This window comes from Artemia sp. Qi Xiang Cuo, chromosome 4, assembly GCF_049724085.1.
Source record: "Artemia sp. Qi Xiang Cuo chromosome 4, ASM4972408v1, whole genome shotgun sequence".
Classification (NCBI taxonomy): domain Eukaryota; kingdom Metazoa; phylum Arthropoda; class Branchiopoda; order Anostraca; family Artemiidae; genus Artemia; species Artemia sp. Qi Xiang Cuo.
In genome coordinates, this window is record NC_142797.1 from 76,077,419 (window position 1) to 76,096,568 (window position 19,150).

At 32.3% G+C, this 19,150-nt stretch overlaps 1 long non-coding RNA gene across 1 annotated transcript in view; it reads left to right on the top strand.

Annotated features, from left to right (window-relative positions):
- The first annotated feature begins 5,708 nt into the window (after nucleotides 1–5,708).
- Nucleotides 5,709–19,150, top strand: part of LOC148953444 (uncharacterized) — a 195,595-nt gene continuing 182,153 nt past the window's right edge. Inside the window, exon 1 of the long non-coding RNA XR_016141713.1 lies at nucleotides 5,709–5,815. This is a non-coding gene — a long non-coding RNA (uncharacterized LOC148953444). The remainder of the gene's footprint in view (nucleotides 5,816–19,150) is intronic.

Here is a 19,150-nt window from a genome sequence, read left to right on the forward strand (position 1 = left end):
CCGCCTTCTATAAGAACCTTATATGCCCCCAGAGTATAACTTAAAACCCTTGCCTTGACGGTTGTGGGGGAGTGTCCCTTCCCCTGGATCCGCCACTGCCGTGCACTCTCTGTTTCTTTCCTTGTTAGGGAGGAGAGCAGATGCCTAATAGGTGTGTGTTAATACCAAAATTCGATTGGAAATTCAAAAAGCTAGATTGGAAATTCGAAAAGCCCTTTTTAATAGTCGAAAGTGATTGGAGGGAAGCTAGCCCCCCCCCCCCCCACGCCAATTTTTCCCCCAAACACATCCAATAAAAATTTTGATATAGCCATTTTGTTCAGCGTAGTTGATTTTCAGATAGAAGAAATATTTTTGAGGAGGAAACTCCCCCACAACCCTCAGGGCAAGGGTTTTAAGTTATGCCCTGGGGGAATATAAGGTTCTTATAGAAGGTGTTTTCGTGAAAACTTCAAAACAGGCTAAATCATGTGGAAATTAAGGGCTTGTGCCATTTTTAATCTTCGAAATTTTTTCGTGGGTAACACGCGGCCCCCCCCCCCACGCCCATCATTCCCCAAAACACAACACATACAACTTCTCAGATAGCTATTTCTTTCAGCGTAGTTGATTTCCTGATCGAAAATATTTTTTTGAGGAGGACAATCCCCCACAACCCTCAGGGCAAGGGTTTTAAATTATACCCTGGGGGCATATAAGGTTTTTATAGAAGGCGTTGGCGTAGAAACTTCAAAAAAGGCTCATTCGATTGGAAATTCAAAAAGCTAGTGCCCTTTTTAATTGTCGAAAGTGATTGGAGGGCAACTAACCCCCCCTCTTACGCCCATTATTCCCCCAAACACATCCAATCAAAATTTTGATATAGCCATTTTGTTCAGCGTATTTGATGTCCTGATAGAAAATATATTTTTGAGGAGGACACTCCCCCACAACCCTCAGGGCAAGGGTTTTAAGTTATGCCCTGGGGTTATATAAGGTTTTTATAGAAGGCGTTGTCGTAGAAACTTCAAAACAGGTTCATTCGATTGGGAATTTAAAGGGCTAGAGCCCTTTTTAATAGTTGGAAGCGAATGGAGTGCAACTAGCCCCCCCCCCATGCCAATCATTTCCCCAAACACATCAAATCAAAATTTTGAGATAGCCATTTTGTTCAGCGTAGTTGATTTCCACATAGAAAATACGTTTTTGAGGAGGACACTCCCCCACAATCTTCAGGGAAAGGGTTTTAAGATATGCCCTGGGGGTATATAAGGTTTTTATAGAAGGCGTTGTCGTAGAAACTTCAAAAATGCTCATTCGATTGGAAATTCAAAGGGATAGTGCCCTTTTTAATAGTCGAAAGTAATTGGAGGGGAACTAGCCCCCCCCCTCTCCCACGCCCATTATGCCCCCAAACACATCCAATCAAACTTTTGAAATAGCCATTTTGTTCAGCATAGTTGATTTTCACATAGAAAAAATGTTTTTGAGAATGACAACCCCCCAAAACCCTTAGGGCAAGGGTTTTAATTTATGTCCTGGGGGCTTATAAGGTTTTTATAGAAGGTGTTGTCATAGAAACTTCAAAAAAGGCTCATTCGATTGGAAATTCAAAGGGATAGTGCTCTTTTTAATTGTCGAAATTGATTGGAGGGCAACTAGCCCCCCCCCCCCACGCTAATCATTCCCCAAACACATCCAATCAAAATTTTGAGATAGCCATTTCGTTCAGCATAGTTGATTTCCAGATAGAAAATATATTTTTGAGGAGTACAATCCCCCCCAAGGGGGGAATAGTAAACTTTTTGCAATCAAAAACGAACAAAAATTAATTAAAAAAACTTTCCGAACAAGAAGTTTTTCAAAGAAAGGTAAAGACCATTTTAAACTTAAGCTCAGGCAGACCAAATGAATAAATAAATCTTAAAACGAGTGAAACTTAAAAAGAATATGCAAATTAAGTTTGAATCGAATAAAAATAACTACAAACAAGAGTTTGGATATCGCCTCACTGCAGAAGCCTAAAACCTACTGCGTCATTGGCGCTTATCATTGGCATTAACTTATTTTTCGGAAAGTTTTTTTTTGATTAATTTTTGTTCGTTTTTGATTGCAAAAATTTTCAAGTTTTTATGGCTTGGGGGGGGGGGGTACTTAATTTCCGATTATTCTTTACTTTAAAAAACAGATCTAGAACTTTCAATTTAAATTGAATGAGGCTTTTTTAAAAGTCTATACGATTGCCTCTTTGATAAAAACCTTATATACTAACAATAGACAGCTTGCATAAGTTGTGGACAGCGATTGACAACAATGAATGAATTGAAAAAATAGCTCCAATAAGGGGGTTTAGACCATTTCATTTATCTACTAGTTTTATATGGCTATAAAGAGTAAAATCTCAAACAAAAATCTCATCCCCAATCAGCCTTCTCGATAGAAAAAAGAAATTTAAAATCTGAAAATAACTGGATGAACCCTACTGGTTCTGCTTATTGGTTCTGAGAATTGAATTTAAAAATTGTATTATTTATCAAGTCAAGTCTCTTATACGTGTAATACTTTCCGTTGATAATGACATTAGAAGATTATTTTTAATACGTTTCTATTTAGAATAAGCTTTAAAATCATATTTACTTAGGCCAATAAAGACAAAGCTTAACTAAAGATCAGCGTCAATGCTTAAAACAACCTTATAACTTATCATTACTGCTTAGTCTAGTTTTGTTCGAGCAATTTATCTTTTAAGAGTATATACCTCCGTCTCCCTGCTGAAACGATTATTATACGAAGGACGGAAGGACCTTTAATAGAATCTTACAAATTTTGCCTTAAAAGTGCTTCTTGAGCCTTTGACCGATTAGTAATTAAATTATTTATGGTAAAATTAAAAAAAAACATTTTTCTCAAATTTGTAGTCATTGTACTACTGTTGAATTAAAAAAAAAAAGAAAAAAAAGAAAAATGTCTGCATTCTCACCTTTATTTTTTTTTTCTCTCTACCACTTTTTCTGGAAGGACTTACCGTGAAAAATTAAAAATTGGGCTCATTAAATCGAAAACTGAAAATTCTAGTGCTTCTCTTAGAGTTCAAAGGGACAAGAGATCAAACATTACTTGTAGTAAAGGAGTGGTCCCTGTGAAAACCCCTTTACTCCCTTTTGTATTAAATAAGAATTCTTAAATAATTGTTTTTTCATAATATTTGAAAGAACTATTTATAATATATCAAATAGTTGACAGATTACCATCAATAGAAATGTCGGTCATGTTTGATCTTGGCTATTGGTTCCTTTTGAGACTTTTAAAGATTAAATAAAAAAAACAAGTTTTTTTAACTGAAAGTAAGGAACGACGTTAAAACTTAAAACGAACAGAAATTATTCCGTATATGAAGGGGACTGTCCCCTCCTCAACACCTCGCTCTTTACGCTAAAGTTTTTTTTATTGTTTAAAAAATAGAGTTCTGAGAAAGACAAACTTTAGCGTAATGAGCGAGGCGCTGAGGAGGGGACAGCCCCCTTCATATACGGAATAATTTCTGTTCTTTTTAAGTTTTAACGTTGTTCCTTACTTTCAGTCAAAAAAACTTATTTTTTTTATTTAATTTTTGAACGTTTTTGAATTAATGCAGGTTTTGATTTTGGCTCACCGTGCATGAATAATTAAAACAAAATTTGTATATTAATTTTACTTTTATTTGGTTAAATGGCTTTCTCGAAACTTGTTTAATTTTATTTACGAACATTTTTATTAGTAATAAATATACGTAACTTAAGAATTAGCTTACGTAATGAACTTCTATATTCATAAATTTTTAAAACCTATATTAGGGGGTTCACCCCCTAGTCAATACCCTGCTCGTTAAGCTAAGGTTCGAATTTTTTCCAATTCTTTAAAAATGACCCTTTAATCACAATCAGTTGATCAGTTGAAATCAGTTGAAAAACTTTTTTTTTATTTAATTTCTGATCTTTTTCTTTAACAATGCTGGGAAATCCAGCGCCCTCTTCATAGCAATGTCCCTTCCCCCATGAAAACTTCCTTCATGGAAAGATCCTCCCATATAAAACCCGACCAACCCCCTCCCCCCACCTACCAAAAAAATCCCCCCTGAAAACGTCTGTATACTTCCCAATAACCAATGCTATATGTTAACATTGAGTAAAGTTCATAACTTTTAGCCCTCCCCCTGGGGACTTTGGGGGATTAAATCATCCTAAAAGACATTTTTATTATTATATTTTTGACCATGTTGAACAAAATGGCTATCTCAAAATTTTGATCGGGTGACTTTGGGAAAAAAATGAGCGTGGGAGGGGGCATAGTTGCCCTCCAATTTTTTTTGGTCACTTAAAAAGAGGAATAGAACTTTTAATTTCAGTTCAAATGATCCCTCCCACAATATTCTAGGACCACTGGGTCGATCCGATCACCCCTGGAAAAAAAAACAACAAATAAACACGCATCCGTGATCTTTCTTCTGGCAAAAAATACAAAATTCCACATTTGTGTAGATAGGAGCTTGAAACCTCTACAGTAGGGTTCTCTGATACGCTGAATATGATGATGTGATTGTGATTAAGGTTCTACAATTTTTATGGGGTCTTTTCCCCTTTTTTCAAAAATCAGCCAAATTTTCTCAGGCTTTTAACTCTTGATGGGTAGAACTAAACTTGATGAAAATTATATATTTGAATTCAGCATTGAAATTTGATTCTTTTGATGTATCTATTGCTGTCAAAAACCCGTTTAATAGATTTTCGGTTACCATTGACCGGGTCGCTCCTTACTTACAGTTCGTTACCACGAACTGTTTGAAAAACATAAGCACAACTCAAATACATTTATTGTCAGATTTTCTATTAACAAAATTGTTTATTGCTAATTACTTATTGCTAATTACTAATTAGCCTACTTCTCAATTTGATTTTGACTGTTTTTATTATTTGGGTTCTAATAGATTCAGCGATGCTTCTTTCTGACAGATACGAAGTTTTTCTCGTTTGGACTACGGATTTCGTGTTTGGACTTTTGATGTGTAATCATAATCACGAATGTGCGGTATACCATTGTTAAAGTATTTTAGTATTTAAATTTGTCAATTTTAGGCGTTTTGTAAAGCAATTAAGTGAGGTAATTTATATTTTAGCTTGGCAAAAGGACAATTTTTCTATAATTTTTTGCATTTAAAATTAACATGTATATCGCGTTTTCAAACTATTCCCCTCTTATATAGGAAATACCGTTTTTTAAATCAATGCACCTAGTTGCCTACAACTTTAAGAATATGGTTCTAGACATTGGTACTAATTGATTAATAGAATAATTACTGAGTTTCAACAGCTCAACCAATGACTAGGAGGATAACCAATGATGTTTGACAGTTCAACCAAGGTTCAACCAATGAACTTCAATAGTATCTTATGTTTTCTATGTACCTTCTCTTACGTATCTAAAATGTGAATCCATGAACTTTGTTCATTCGATTTTGCTGTAGCCTACCTGTTTCCTAGAAGAGTCGGATGGTTTCTTAAGGAATTGTCCCATTTTTCGACGCAAGCAAATTTGAATTGCCAACGTGGCAAAATACAGGACCTGTTCCATACACTCATGTCGATTCTATGCAAAATTTTAGGCTATTAGGCTAGTTTTTCAAGCTAAGATACGTGTTAGAATGTTTATAACCCTATTCCTCTTCTTAAAACATTAGTCTTCTGAATTCTCTTAAAGAGTTGGCAGTTGCATATAGTTAACATAATTTTTGCTATGATATAAAATAAATGATACATTTTTGTATGGATTACGTTTCGGAAAACCGAAGGAAAAGTCAGTGGTAAGCTTTAATAACTTTTTTTTAACAGAAGCACATAGATGGAACTTCTCAATCAAAATGTAAGGACGATTGTCTTTGCTTACGAGAATCTTTTGTGAAAGCGCGGAATAGGGGGCTTATCGCTATCTCGGAGATTCGTTATGACACGCAAATAAAACATTAGGAATAAGAAAAATAGCTCAAATGAAATAGGATATGTACCCCTAATTATTGTAGAAGAAATCCTTTTAGGGCGTTACCACCATACCTTCTACGCCTGTAAGGGCTTAAAGATTCTATGATGACTGGTCTATTTGCGCCATCCAACCTTCGCCTCTCAGCCTCTTAAGACAAAAATGCTTCTTTTGCTATATTGAAAATACGATGTAGTTTCAGTAGCATTCATTTAAATTCCGAATAGAAACTTGATAGAACTGATTACCCCTATTTAAAGTAGCGTTAATATTTTTCGCTTTTGGTAAAGTTGAATTATGGCGCTAACAGTGAAATATCCTCTTTTTACACTAGACAGCTTAACTATCCCAGACATTTACATCAGCACCAATATGATGAAGCCATAGAAAAGAACAATGATTCATGGTAGACCCTTGCCGAAAAAGGAAAATCAATAGCAAATTTATGGCCGACTAGAAATACATTACTGCATAAGTACTATCCATAAAAACAGGGTTGCCAGGCAGACCACACGGCAACGAAATTTTGTCAATAAACTTTTCAACGAACAGCTCTAAGTGGAATCAATAATTCTTTATTGAGTTCAAGAGCAACAATTTAGAATTCCCAAAGGGTCCGTGTAATACCTATCAAGTTTGGCGTTAAGGGGTTAAAAAGCTTTTTAAGTGAAAAAATGTATCGGAGGTAATTTTTTAATGGGAAATTGGTTATTAACCAACCCCCCCCGCCCCCTCCCACACACAGACACACAAACACACCGGAATATTCCCCTCCCCCATGGAAAATATTCCACAGAAAATGCTGCCGGAAAATTACCCTCTCTCCGGAGAAATTCTCCCCCTACAATAAATCCGCCGTGGAAAATCACCTCAAAAATTCCCTCCAACAATTCCCTACCCCTCCATGTATAATTCGACGACATGCAAAATTATCCAGCCTAAGAAAAAGTACAAAATAGGTACCTCAAAATGTCGATAAGATTTTCTAAGGAGTAACAAAAGAACCAGACATCAAAAACAGTCTTAGGACACAGGTTGGTTGGTTTCCATTCACTTTCGACTTTTAAAAATAGGACTAGAAATCTCAATTTCTGATAAAATTAGCATCCTCAGAAGTTTTTTATGACAATGAGGTAGGGTTGGGGATAAGGAAGGGGAAGAACCCTTCTATATGGAATAAATTCTGTTCATTTCGGGCTTTAATGTTACTCTTTACTTTCATAATAACAGCGTAGATCAGAAAAATTCCTAGAAATATAGAAGAATTAATTATTAATTTCAACTTTTTACTCCCCTCCCTTGACCCATTCTTTGAAGTAATTCTGTATTTACTGCACGGCTCAATGAGGGATGGAAAAACGTAATACGTAAAATGTAAAGGTAAAAACGTAATAAAAATGTATAGAAACACATTTCGATGCGTTTTTTTAAAGGTTCTTATAGACTCCTCCCTCCCCAGAAGAAATTACACCCCAAACAAAAGTCTTGGATTCAAATTATCATTAAGAACTTATTCAACAAAACTACTGTTCATCGAAAATTTTGACCAAATAATTAAATCTTGTCCAAAATTTCACTTTATTTGCATTATCAAGTAGAAAATTCAAAACCAGGAAACTACCAAACAATTTACATTTACGGGTGCATACCCTTTAACAGCAATAACTCGTCTGTTCTTTGGGCTGGCAGCTCATATAATATCTTCGTTAAGCCTGGGAATGGGTTGAAAAACGGTCAAAATTAAATACAAAAAAAAACAAATTTTTTTAAGTGAAAGTATGGAGTAACATTAATAATTAAAACAAACATAAATTGTCCTGTATATGAAGGGGCCTGCCCCTTCTTAAAATCTCACTCTTTATGCTAAAGTTGGAATTTTTGCCAAAATTCTTTAAAAACGACTGCTGAAACACAAAGACCGTTGAATTAGAATAAGAATTTTTCGTAAGACAGTATAATCGATGACGACACATTCGGTAGCAACTGGTTAAAAAACAGGCTAAATCTTAAGGAAGGGTACTGGAACTTTCGATTTTCAGTTGAATGATCTGCCTTCAAAGTTTATTCGATAACCGTTACCGTAAAAACCTTATATATTAACAGTGTGCGACTTGGATTGTATACAGCTCTTTACGCGGGGGCTCAAAGTGGTGTTGTCAAACCCCAAAGCATAGTTATTTGACCTTTGGACTATTTTGAACAAAATAGCTATCTGAAAATTTTGTTCAGATATATTTGAGGAAAATGAGTTTGGCGTGTGACTGCCCCTTCCGAGGTTAATCTGACCACTTGTTTCATGTAAAGTTCATCTGGTAAAAAAAAGATATTAATAAATTGGACCCTTATGAATCTTTACAATAGGCAACGCTATAGGATTGGCTCTGACTTAAATAAGTGAGTAGAACTTTGAATTTCCCTTCTAATAAACATCCATAATTATCCAGGGGGAATATGGAGGATTTGGCCTGGGGGAACTTCCCGTGGTTAGAATTTTCTTTTGGGATTTTCTGCGAGGGTTGTTTTTGCTGGAAAGTAATAAAAAAACGAAGTAATTACATCAGGGTACCACAAAAGGCTTCATGGTGTGCTAAAATAGCAGATAGCTGAGCTATTGCAACAGCTTATGCTTGTGAATACCTGATATTACACGCTAAAAAAGAGAAACAAAATAAAAATTAAAAAGTCCTATGAATTTTATAAGATAAAGGAGAGGTAAAAGCAGAAGATTTTTTTTGCCAAAGCTAAAAGAATTGAATGTTATTTTTTCAAAGGTCATCAAAGTAATACAGATACTGAATAATCAACCATTTGTCCCAGTAAACATCCATATTGCCCCCTTTCTCCTTCTCTGTGTAGGCAAGCTTCCTGTCGGGAACCCCTAACTAATGATAAGGATGGGAATTGAAATGTAAACATACATCACCCAGGTTGTGTTTTTACAATTTTTCTGGTCAGCAAGTTAGAGAAGATACATTTGCCAAGAGTTGAGCTTGAAACTGACAGTTTACTTGTTGGGTCTGTTTGCTTGGCTAAAACCAAAAAAAAATAATAACTGCATAATTAAATTATTAAATACCTGCCCAAATATATGCCTCTAAGGTATCAGTAGGTTTTTAACTCCCCTCCTCACAAAAAATGTAGGTTTCCAAGACTAAATTCTTGTGTAAGTGGTTAGTTATACGCAACCGCTACTTGCGTCTGTGATATACGGAATAATTATCCTCGCTTAAACTTATTTCAAATTAAACGATAAAAATGCATTTATACTCTGCTAGCTCTGCTTTTAGAAACATTCGATATAGCAAATTGAATGAAAAAATTGTAAATCATTCAGTCAATGAGGAAAAAAGCTATGTATTATAACTTTTTTGGCTTGTCACAGCGTCTCTTTCAGCCCTTAGACTTGTTAAGACTTTGTATAACTGTCCTTTGAAAAGTGTTATTGTCTTTAAAGACATTGTTGTGAAATTGAATTAACCAGACGTTGACTATTTGACAATAGAATGAGTGAATATAGAATGAACTCATTTATTCACCTATCTTGAATTTTTTTTTTAATTCAGCTTTGAAAATGGAGTTAATAGATTGCAAATCATTCAAATTGGGGGAAGGGAATAGAATATTTTGACCCTAAAATAAAAGTTCAAAATAGGGATAAAATCCTTTTTAATAGACAGTGTATAGAAAATTCACGAAAAAAAAAACAGATATTTCGGTCACATATAAAGTGACCAGTGAGTTATACAGTGAGTTTTACTACTGATGACGGTCACTGTATATGTGACCGAAATATCTTGTATTTTTTGTGAATTTTCTATACACTCCATTAAGAGGATTTAAAAAGGATTTTATCCCTATTTTGAACTTTTATTTTATCGTCATGGAAAGGCAGTGTGGTCTCCGGAATTATCTACGTCATATTTTGACCCTTCATGTGTGTAAACTGCAAAGACAGACTTTTGAACTAAGATGTTGGCGGATGAACAGAATCCGAGACGCTCGGGAGCTAAGGCTACTCAATCTAATATACGAGATATTGTTGATCAAATGCGGATGTTTGACTATAAAAATAAGGCTATACCTTATTTAATAAAATTAAAATAAAATAATAAATTTGTAATAAAATTTAATAAAAATAATATCAAAACAAGGCGTATGTAGATAAGTCATAAAGTCTCCAACTAAAGTCCGAGTCGTCCCTATTGTGGCTTTCATCCATCTCTCCTCACTAATGAATCGAGTTGAACAAGTTCTAAACACAGTTTCAAATAGGGCCGGATCATATAATTTAAATTTCCAGCAGCTTTCGAAGCCAATTGTTCTAAATAAATCCACTACAGTCATTAATTTCAACGTCCCTGATTCACTGAATGACCCTGTAAAGCGAAGGGAAATGCAGGACAAAACTCTTGGGCATGGAGTTTATACTTAGCTTGGGTAGTGAATATTAATTTTTATTTTTTCGTGACAAATGGGTAGTGAATATTAAAGAAAAAATGTTAGACGATTTCTGTTCTTCCATTAAAAATAAAACTTTATCAAAACCTAAGCCAAAAATTGTCACAATGAAATTGCTGGGGTCGCAACAAGAATTTTCTTGATCTGGATGCTTCAGAAATCCCCACTGATTCCAAAATATGAAATGCAACTAGACTCGTAAGTACTGTAGCTGTGAAGATCAATTTGGATAAGATGAGTGCACAAGCTCAAATACTCAAGGAAAGGCTCAAAGTGGGCTATGAATTTATTGGCCTTTCTGAATTCACTGGAACTTCAAATTGCTGCTTTAAATGCAGATTCCCCGGTCATATGAAATTAGCTTGTACCAACTCTAATCCAAAGTGTGCCATTTGTGCAGGGCCTCACATATCATGCAAAGAATCCCCTTGTCGTGTATCTGCTAAGTCTGTAACTTGGGGCAACTGTCATGTTTCTTTAAGCCTTAGATGCCGCGTTTTGCAGTGTCTTATCGAGCAAGAAATGATGAATGGAACAGTCTCTATAGTTTTGCTCAATGTAAACGGGAGTAGGGTAAGAGGTACCATATTGCGCAGACATATAGCAAATACCATGTTATTCTAACAGACAAATAGGAAATATCATGTTATTCTACGACGCCCCCGTACCAAACAGGTTGTGTGTGTACTTTCAAGTAATTGGGTTACCAGACTCATTTAATACCGGTCCTATTAAGGACAAGTTTTTTCTGACGTAGATTTCTAGTTCATGATATACAAGTTTTTTTTTATGTTAAATCCGTGGTCATTCATCTGTAAGTTGATTAGTAGGTTTTTTTTAAAAACTTGGCTATTCTTTTCATGGGTTTCATTAATAGAACTATTAATGAATTTTAAATGGTTAATTAATTATTTCGTTTACTTGATTTTCTAATTTTTTTTTTGCGAAAAGATATTTGCGAAAAGATATTTGCGTAGACGCTTACAAGGGACATTGCTAGAAAGTATTCAATAGCTTAATTGAAAAGTAACGATAGAATGACATTGTGACTTGACCTAGCTTTACCTCTCCGATGTGGTCTGTATAATACGTACGTAACGTTTGAAAAATATTGTCAATGTCAAAAGACATGGCGGAAACGTGTTAGGAGGGGGGTGGGTTGCATAGGGGTGAGTTGCACGAGGGTTCAGTTAAAGAGGATACAGTTGCACGGAGGATTTCGGTTATACACGGGTTCAGTTACAAGGAGGGTTCAGTTGCACGGGGGTATCCCTTTTTTTTTCGTAAATCGGGCTCCCTGTTTTCAAAATCCCTTTTCTTCTGAGGCTTGGAGCATTTGGTGACTAGATATTAAACGTAATGAAATTTAGCACGGAGGTTCAGTTGTACAGGGGTTTCAGTTACATGGGGGGTCTTTCGTGTTAAACAGTTAGTTTTTTTATATTTTAACAGAATAGTGCTAGTAGTGAGAGACGGACGTTCATAATTCCATATGATTTTCTTTACTTGATGTTCATTAAAAACGTAATGGTTGTTTTATTTTAGACGAGTGTGTAACTTTTAAAATTGATATAAGTTGCGTTTGAGTGTATGGTTAATAATTCCGGGTGATTTTTTTTTACTTGAGGGTCATTAAAAACTAAATTTTTCTGTTAAATAAGTAGTTTTTGTATCTTTTAAAAGATCTTTACGTGGATTGAGAGACTCAGTTGACTAAGTACTTGTTAATTGTCTTTCCTATTTTGAAAATATTTTCTAAATAATTATTTAATAGTCTTTTATTTAGTATATTTTAAATTTTCTTTACGGGGATTGAGAGAGTCAGTTTCATAATTCCGTGTGATTTTTATTTACTTTAAGGTCATTAAAAACGATATTTTTTTGTTAAATAAGTAGTTTTTGTATATTTTAAAAGAGCTGTACGGGGATTGAGAGACTCAGTAGCCTAATTCCGTGTGATTTTTCTTTACTTTATGGTCATTAAAAACGAAATTTTTATGTTAAAGAAGTAGTTTTTGTATCTTTTAAAAGATCTTTACGGGGATTGAGAGACTCAGTTGACTAATTCCGTGTGATTTTTCTTTACTTGATGGTCATTAAAAACGAAATTTTCATGTTAAATAAGTAGTTTTTGTATCTTTTAAAAGAACTTTACGGGGATTGAGAGACTCAGTTGCCTAATTTCGTGTGATTTTTCTTTACTTGATGGTCATTAAAAACGAAATTTTTGTGTTAAATATGTAGTTTTTGTATCTTTTAAAAGAGCTTTTACGGGGATTGAGAGACTCAGGTGCCTAATTCCGTGTGATTTTTTTTTACTTGATGGTCATTAAAAACGAAATTTTTGTGTTAAATAAGTAGTTATTGTATCTTTTAAAGGAGCTTTGCGGGGATTGAGAGACTCAGTAGCCTAATTCCGTGTTATTTTTCTTTACTTGTTGGTCATTAAAAACGAAATTTTTGTTTTAATTACGTAGTTTTGTATCTTTTAAAAGAGCTTTACGGGGATTGAGAGACTCAGTTGCCTAATTCCTTGTGATTTTTCTTTACTTGATAGTCATTAAAAACGAAATTTTTGTGTTAAATAAGTAGTTTTTGTATCTTTTAAAAGAGCTTTACGGGGATTGAGAGACTCAGTTGCCCAATTCCGTGTGATTTTTCGTTACTTGGTGGTCGTTAAAAACGAAATTTTTGTGTTAAATAAGTAGTTTTCGTATCTTTTAAAAGAGCTTTACGGGGTTAGAGAGACTCAGTTGCCTAATTCCGTGTGGTTTTTCTTTACTTGTTAGTCATTAAAAACGAAATTGTTGTGTTAAATAAGTAGTTTTTCTATCTTTTAAAAGAGCTTTAAGGGGTTTGAGAGACTCAGTTGCCTGTTTACGTGAGGTATTTTTTTACTTGGTGGTCTTTAAAAACGAAATTTTGGTGTTAAATAATTAGTTTTTGCATAATTTAAAATAGCTTTAAAGGGTTTGAGAGACTCAGATGACTAATTCCGTGTGGTTTTTCTTTACTTGGTAGTCATTAAAAAACAAAATTTTAGTGTTAAATTAGTAGTTTTTGTATATTTTAAAAGAGCTTTAAGGGGTTTGAGAGACTCAGATGCCTGTTTCCGTGTGGTTATTCCTTACTTGGTAGTCATTAAAAACGAAATTTTCGTGTTAAATTATTAGTTTTTGTATCATTTAAAAGAGCTTTCAGGGGCTTGAGAGACTCTGTAATGCAATAGTTTTTCAGTAAAGACACTAGATATCCTAAAAGTGTTTAATTAAAACTTTTTTAAAACTTCTTAATTTTTAAAATATATTTATTTTTTCTTTCTGTACATAACTTAAAATGTCAAAATATGCTTACAGTTCTAACAATTGCGCTCTGTGATTGGTCAGAGACACGATGTGACTTTCCCACTGGCATTCTATGACCGGTTATTGACAGCGCTCTGTGATTGGTCAGAGACATGATGTGACTTTCCCACTGGTATTCTATGACTGGTTATTGACACAACCTAATCTATTGCATGTATTAAATCAGTATTTTTTACGCAGTGGAACGATAAACACATAAGTCATATCTTTAAAAAAAGTGAAGATGGAACATTTTAATAAAGTGTGTTTACATAACAAGGTTATTGTAGCATTGAATGCCGACAAAGAGAAATATTTAAACTTTGAAACAAGTACAGCTGGTAGCACTATTGGAAATGTATGCATGCATTGTCATGACAGTAAGGAATTAAATTTCTTTGGAATACCGAAAAAATTCAACTCTTATGTTGGTGGTTATGCGAGATTGAGATCTCCAGAGATGATTGCACTCAAAGAGAATGCCAACATAAAAATAATCATTGATGATAGAGGACAACTCCTTGCTACTGTTGCAGGTAACACATTACCTACTGATACATCCAATCATCACCTGTCGGGTATTAGCATTCAACGGAAGATCAATAAAGAAAGGCCTACTCTTCTACTAATATCGTAAACCATATCTTGTCTACGTGCCGAAACTGTTACCTGTGTAAAAATAATGTGATAATAGACAGTGAAATTGCCAGAAAAATAAAAAGGGCATTGTCAGAAAATATCACGATGGAATATAAAGATGAATCGATGAAAACAAAGCACCAGCAAACGTTACTGCCATTGATCAAACAGTCATTGAACCAAATAATACCAAAGACGAAAAGCATATTGAGCCTTTTGATGAGACACCAGTAAAAATTGTGTATGACTCAAAATGGAATAATGATTATTCTACTGATTACGAACTAAGAGAAGACAATAGCTATAATATCAAGAGAGAACATGGTGAACTATTTTATGGAACAGATTCAAAATGTCCAAAGTTAATTGTTGATATTAATAATGTATCATAATATATTTATTGTATTAATATTCTACATAGCATTATTTCATTAAAAATATATTTTGCATTACATTGTTATGTGTTCATTATTTTTAGAGTAAGCTAGCATATCAAACGTTTAGAAGGTCTAATAAAACGTCGGAGATGTAAGAAAAGGAATTTGCATACATCTATTGTCAGACACATGGGGACAAATTTTTCTTGAATTCACCTCCTGGATAAATAAAAAGACATTTCATTCAAGAAATTATGACGAAACTCTAAGTAAGCTACAAACTCTGTCTTGAAGTTACCTCATGGATACACAATGCTGAAATTTCATTTAAGAAATTATCAAAAATTGTAAGTACAATAGCTTTCTTGAATTCGCTTCCTGGACACACTACAGATATTTAATTCAAGAAATAATAATAAAATCGCAAGTAAGTAATAAAGTCTTTATTGTTTTCCCTATTGGATACACAATACTGAAATTTCATTCAAGAAATTATGAAGGAATTCTAAATAGGTAACACACTCATGTTACCTCATGGATACATAATGCAGAAATTTCATTTAAGAAATTATCAAAAATTTTAAGTAAGTAGCAAATTTTCTTGAATTCGCCTCCTGGGTAAATAAAAAGACAGTTCATTAAAGAAATTATGAAAAAATTGTAAGTAAGTAGCAAATTCTTCTTGAATTCACCTGCTGAATAAACAAAAAGACATTTCGTTCGAGAAATTATGACAAAATTCCAAGTAAGTAACAAACCTTTATTGTTTTCATGACTTAGATACACGTTGTAGAAATTTAATTCAAGAAATTATGAAAAATTCTCAGTAAGTAGCAATTTCTTTCTTGAAGTCAACTCTTGGATACACAATACGTAAATTTCATTTAATAAATTATTAAAAAAAACAATTTATTTCTTGAAGTCAACTCTTGGATACACAATACAGAAATTTCATTCAAAAAATTATGAAAATATTTGCAAGTAAGTAACAAAATCTTTTTGTTTTCACCTCTTGGATATACAGTACAGATACTTCATTCAAGAAATTATGAAAAATCGCAGTAAGTAACTTTTTTCTCTTTATCAAAAACAATTTTCACTTAGCTACACGATGTAGAAATTTAATTCAAGAAATTAGGAAAAAAATTCTCAGTAAGTAACAATTTCTTTCTTGAAGTCAACTCATGGATACACAATACGTAAATTTACTTCAATAAGTTCTATAAAGAGCTCAAAGATTTATTATAGAGTGAAAATTATGTTGGAAAAAATTCTCTGTAAGTAGCAATGTCATTAATGAACTAATCTAATTGGTAAAAACCGAAGAATTCCCTCTCAAGTAAGACTGACAATACTTGTATGTAATTACAAATAAAGGTATTGTTGTCTAATAGTATAGCTAAAATAAAGATAATTCATTCAAGAAATTGTGAAAAAATCGAAAGTAAGTAACTTTTTTCTCTTTATCACAAACAATTTTCACTTAGCTAAATGATGTAGAAATTTAATTCAAGAAATTATTGAAAAATTCTCAGTAAGTAACAATTTCTTCTTGAAGTCAACTCTTGGATATGCAATACGGAAATTTGATTCAAGAAATTATGAAAAAATTGTAACTAAGTAGCAAATTCTTTCTTGAATTTACCTGCTGGACAAACAAAACAGAAATTTCATTCAAGAAATTATGACAAAATTCTAAGTAAGTAACAAACTCTTTATTGTTTTCTTGAGTTAGATATACGACCTAGAAATTTAATTCAAGAAATTATGAAAAAATTCTCAGTCTAAGTAGCAAATTCTTTCTTGAATTCACCTGTTGGATAAAAAAAAAAAAAAAAAAATAAATTTCGTAAAATAAATTATTACAAAATTAAAATAAATTAACAAACTTTATTGTTTTCACGAGTTATATATACTATTTATAAATTAAATTAATTAAATTATTAAAAAAATTCTCAGTAAGTAACCATTTCTTTCTTGAAGTTAACTCTTGGATACACAATACGGATTTTTCATTCTATAAATTATTAAAATATTTGTAAGTAATTAACAAACTCTTTATTTATTTAAACTATTTTATTTAAATTAAATATAAAAAATTAAAGAAATTTTTAAAAAATATAGAGTATTGTTCTTTTTTTTCTTTATCACAAACAAATTTCACTTATCTACACGATGTGGGAAATTTAATTCAAGAAATTATGAAAAAATTCTCAGTAAGTAGAAATCTCTTTCTTGAAGTCAACTCTTTGATACATAATACGGAAATTTGATTCAAGAAATTATGAAAATATTTGTAAGTAAGTAACAAGCTCTTTATTGATTTCACCTCTTGAATATACAGTACAGATATTTCATTCAAGAAACGTGATTAAACACGTTTTGAAACTACATGCTATTTGTATGCCTTTCCTTGGCACCTTTCCAAACGAACAGGGATTCCCCACTGGTTCCTACACATTGCAAAAAGTGAGCAGTACGAAAACTCCACGTTTTCAACCAGACTGGTTTTTTAGGGACCAATAAGGAGAGATATGCAAATCTCGACATAGCTTTATTTCATTTTTTAAGGTTCATTTAGACGAAGTTACGTGCGCGCACGTAACTTCGTCTAAATGAACCTTAAAAAATGAAATAAAGCTATGTCGAATTTGCATATCTCTCCTTATTGGTCCCTAAAAAACCAGTCTGGTTGAAAACGTGGAGTTTTCGTACTGCTCGCTTTTTTGCAATGTGTAGGAACCAGTGGGGAATCCCTGTTCGTTTGGAAAGGTGCCAAGGAAAGGCATACAAATAGCATGTAGTTTCAAAACGTGTTTAATCTCGTTTCTTGAATGAAGTATCTGTACTGTAGAGCCAAGAGGTGAAATCAAGAAAGATTTTGTTTCGTAATAAAAAAAATTTTATACAATTTCTTGAATGAAATTTCCTTTTTGTGTGTATCCAAGAGTTGAATTCTAGAAGGAGATTGTTACTTACCGAAAATTTTTCCATAAATTACTGTATTATATTTTCCCTCCTAGTGTATATCCGTGATAATAGGTTGTGATAGAGAAAAAAAAGCTACGGAATGACGATATTTTCCTAAGGTCAGGAATTAATTATATTTAGTTTATATATAAGAGGTGAAATTAATAAATAGTTTGTTAATTACCTACAATTATTTTCACAATCTTTTTAATTAAATTTAAATAGTTTGTATAAGCGAGTTAACTTCAAGAAATAAATGGTTACTTACTGATAATTTTTTTAATAATTTAATTAATTTTATTTAAAAATATTATATATAAAGCTTTAAAAAAATAAATTTTTTTTATTTATTTTTTATTTTCAATTATTTATTTAAAGAATTTGAGTTTTTGTTCCTTTTTTTTTTTTTTAACAAAATGTTAATTAAATAAATAATTTTAAAATTATAATTATAATTTTTTAAAAATTTATTTAATTAAATTTATAGGTAGTAAATAAAAAAAGTTAAAAAAAAAAAAAGTTTTTTACTTACTTAGAATTTTGTCATAATTTCTTGAAAGAAATTTCTTTTTTTGTTTGTCCAGCAGGTAAATTCAAGAAAGAATTTGCTACTTAGTTACAATTTTTTCATAATTTCTTGAATCAAATTTCAGTATTACGTATACAAGAGTTGACTTCAATAAAGAAATTCTTACTTACTGAGAATTTTTCAATAATTTCATGAATTAAATTTCTACATCCTTTAGATAAGTGAACATTGTATGTTATAAAGAGACAAAAAAGTGACGTACTTTAAATTTTTTCACAATTTATTGAATGAAGTATCTGTACTGTATATCTAAGAGGTGAAATCAATAAAGAGTTTGTTACTTACTTACAAATATTTTAATAATTTCTTGAATGAGATTTCCGCATTGTGCATCCAAGAGACGACTTCAAGAAAGAAATTGTTACTTACTGAGAATTTTTTCATAATTTCTTGAATCAAATTTATACATCGTGTATCTAAGTCATTAAATTATTGAATGAAATTTCAGTATTGTTTATCCATGAGTTGACTTCAAGAAAGAAATTGTTACTTACTGAGATTTTTTTCCTAATTTCATGAATTAAATTTCTACATCGTGTAGCTAAGTGAAAATTGTTTTTGATAAAGAGAAAAAAAAAAGTTACTTACTTTTGATTTTTTCATAATTTATATAATGAAGTATATTTAATGTATATACAAGAGGTGAAAACAAAAAGATTTTGTTACTTACTTGCAAATATTTTCATAATTTCTTTAATGAAATTTCTGTATTGTGTATCCAATAGTTGACTTCAAGAAAGAAATTGTTTTTTTTAATAATTTATTAAATGAAATTTACGTATTGT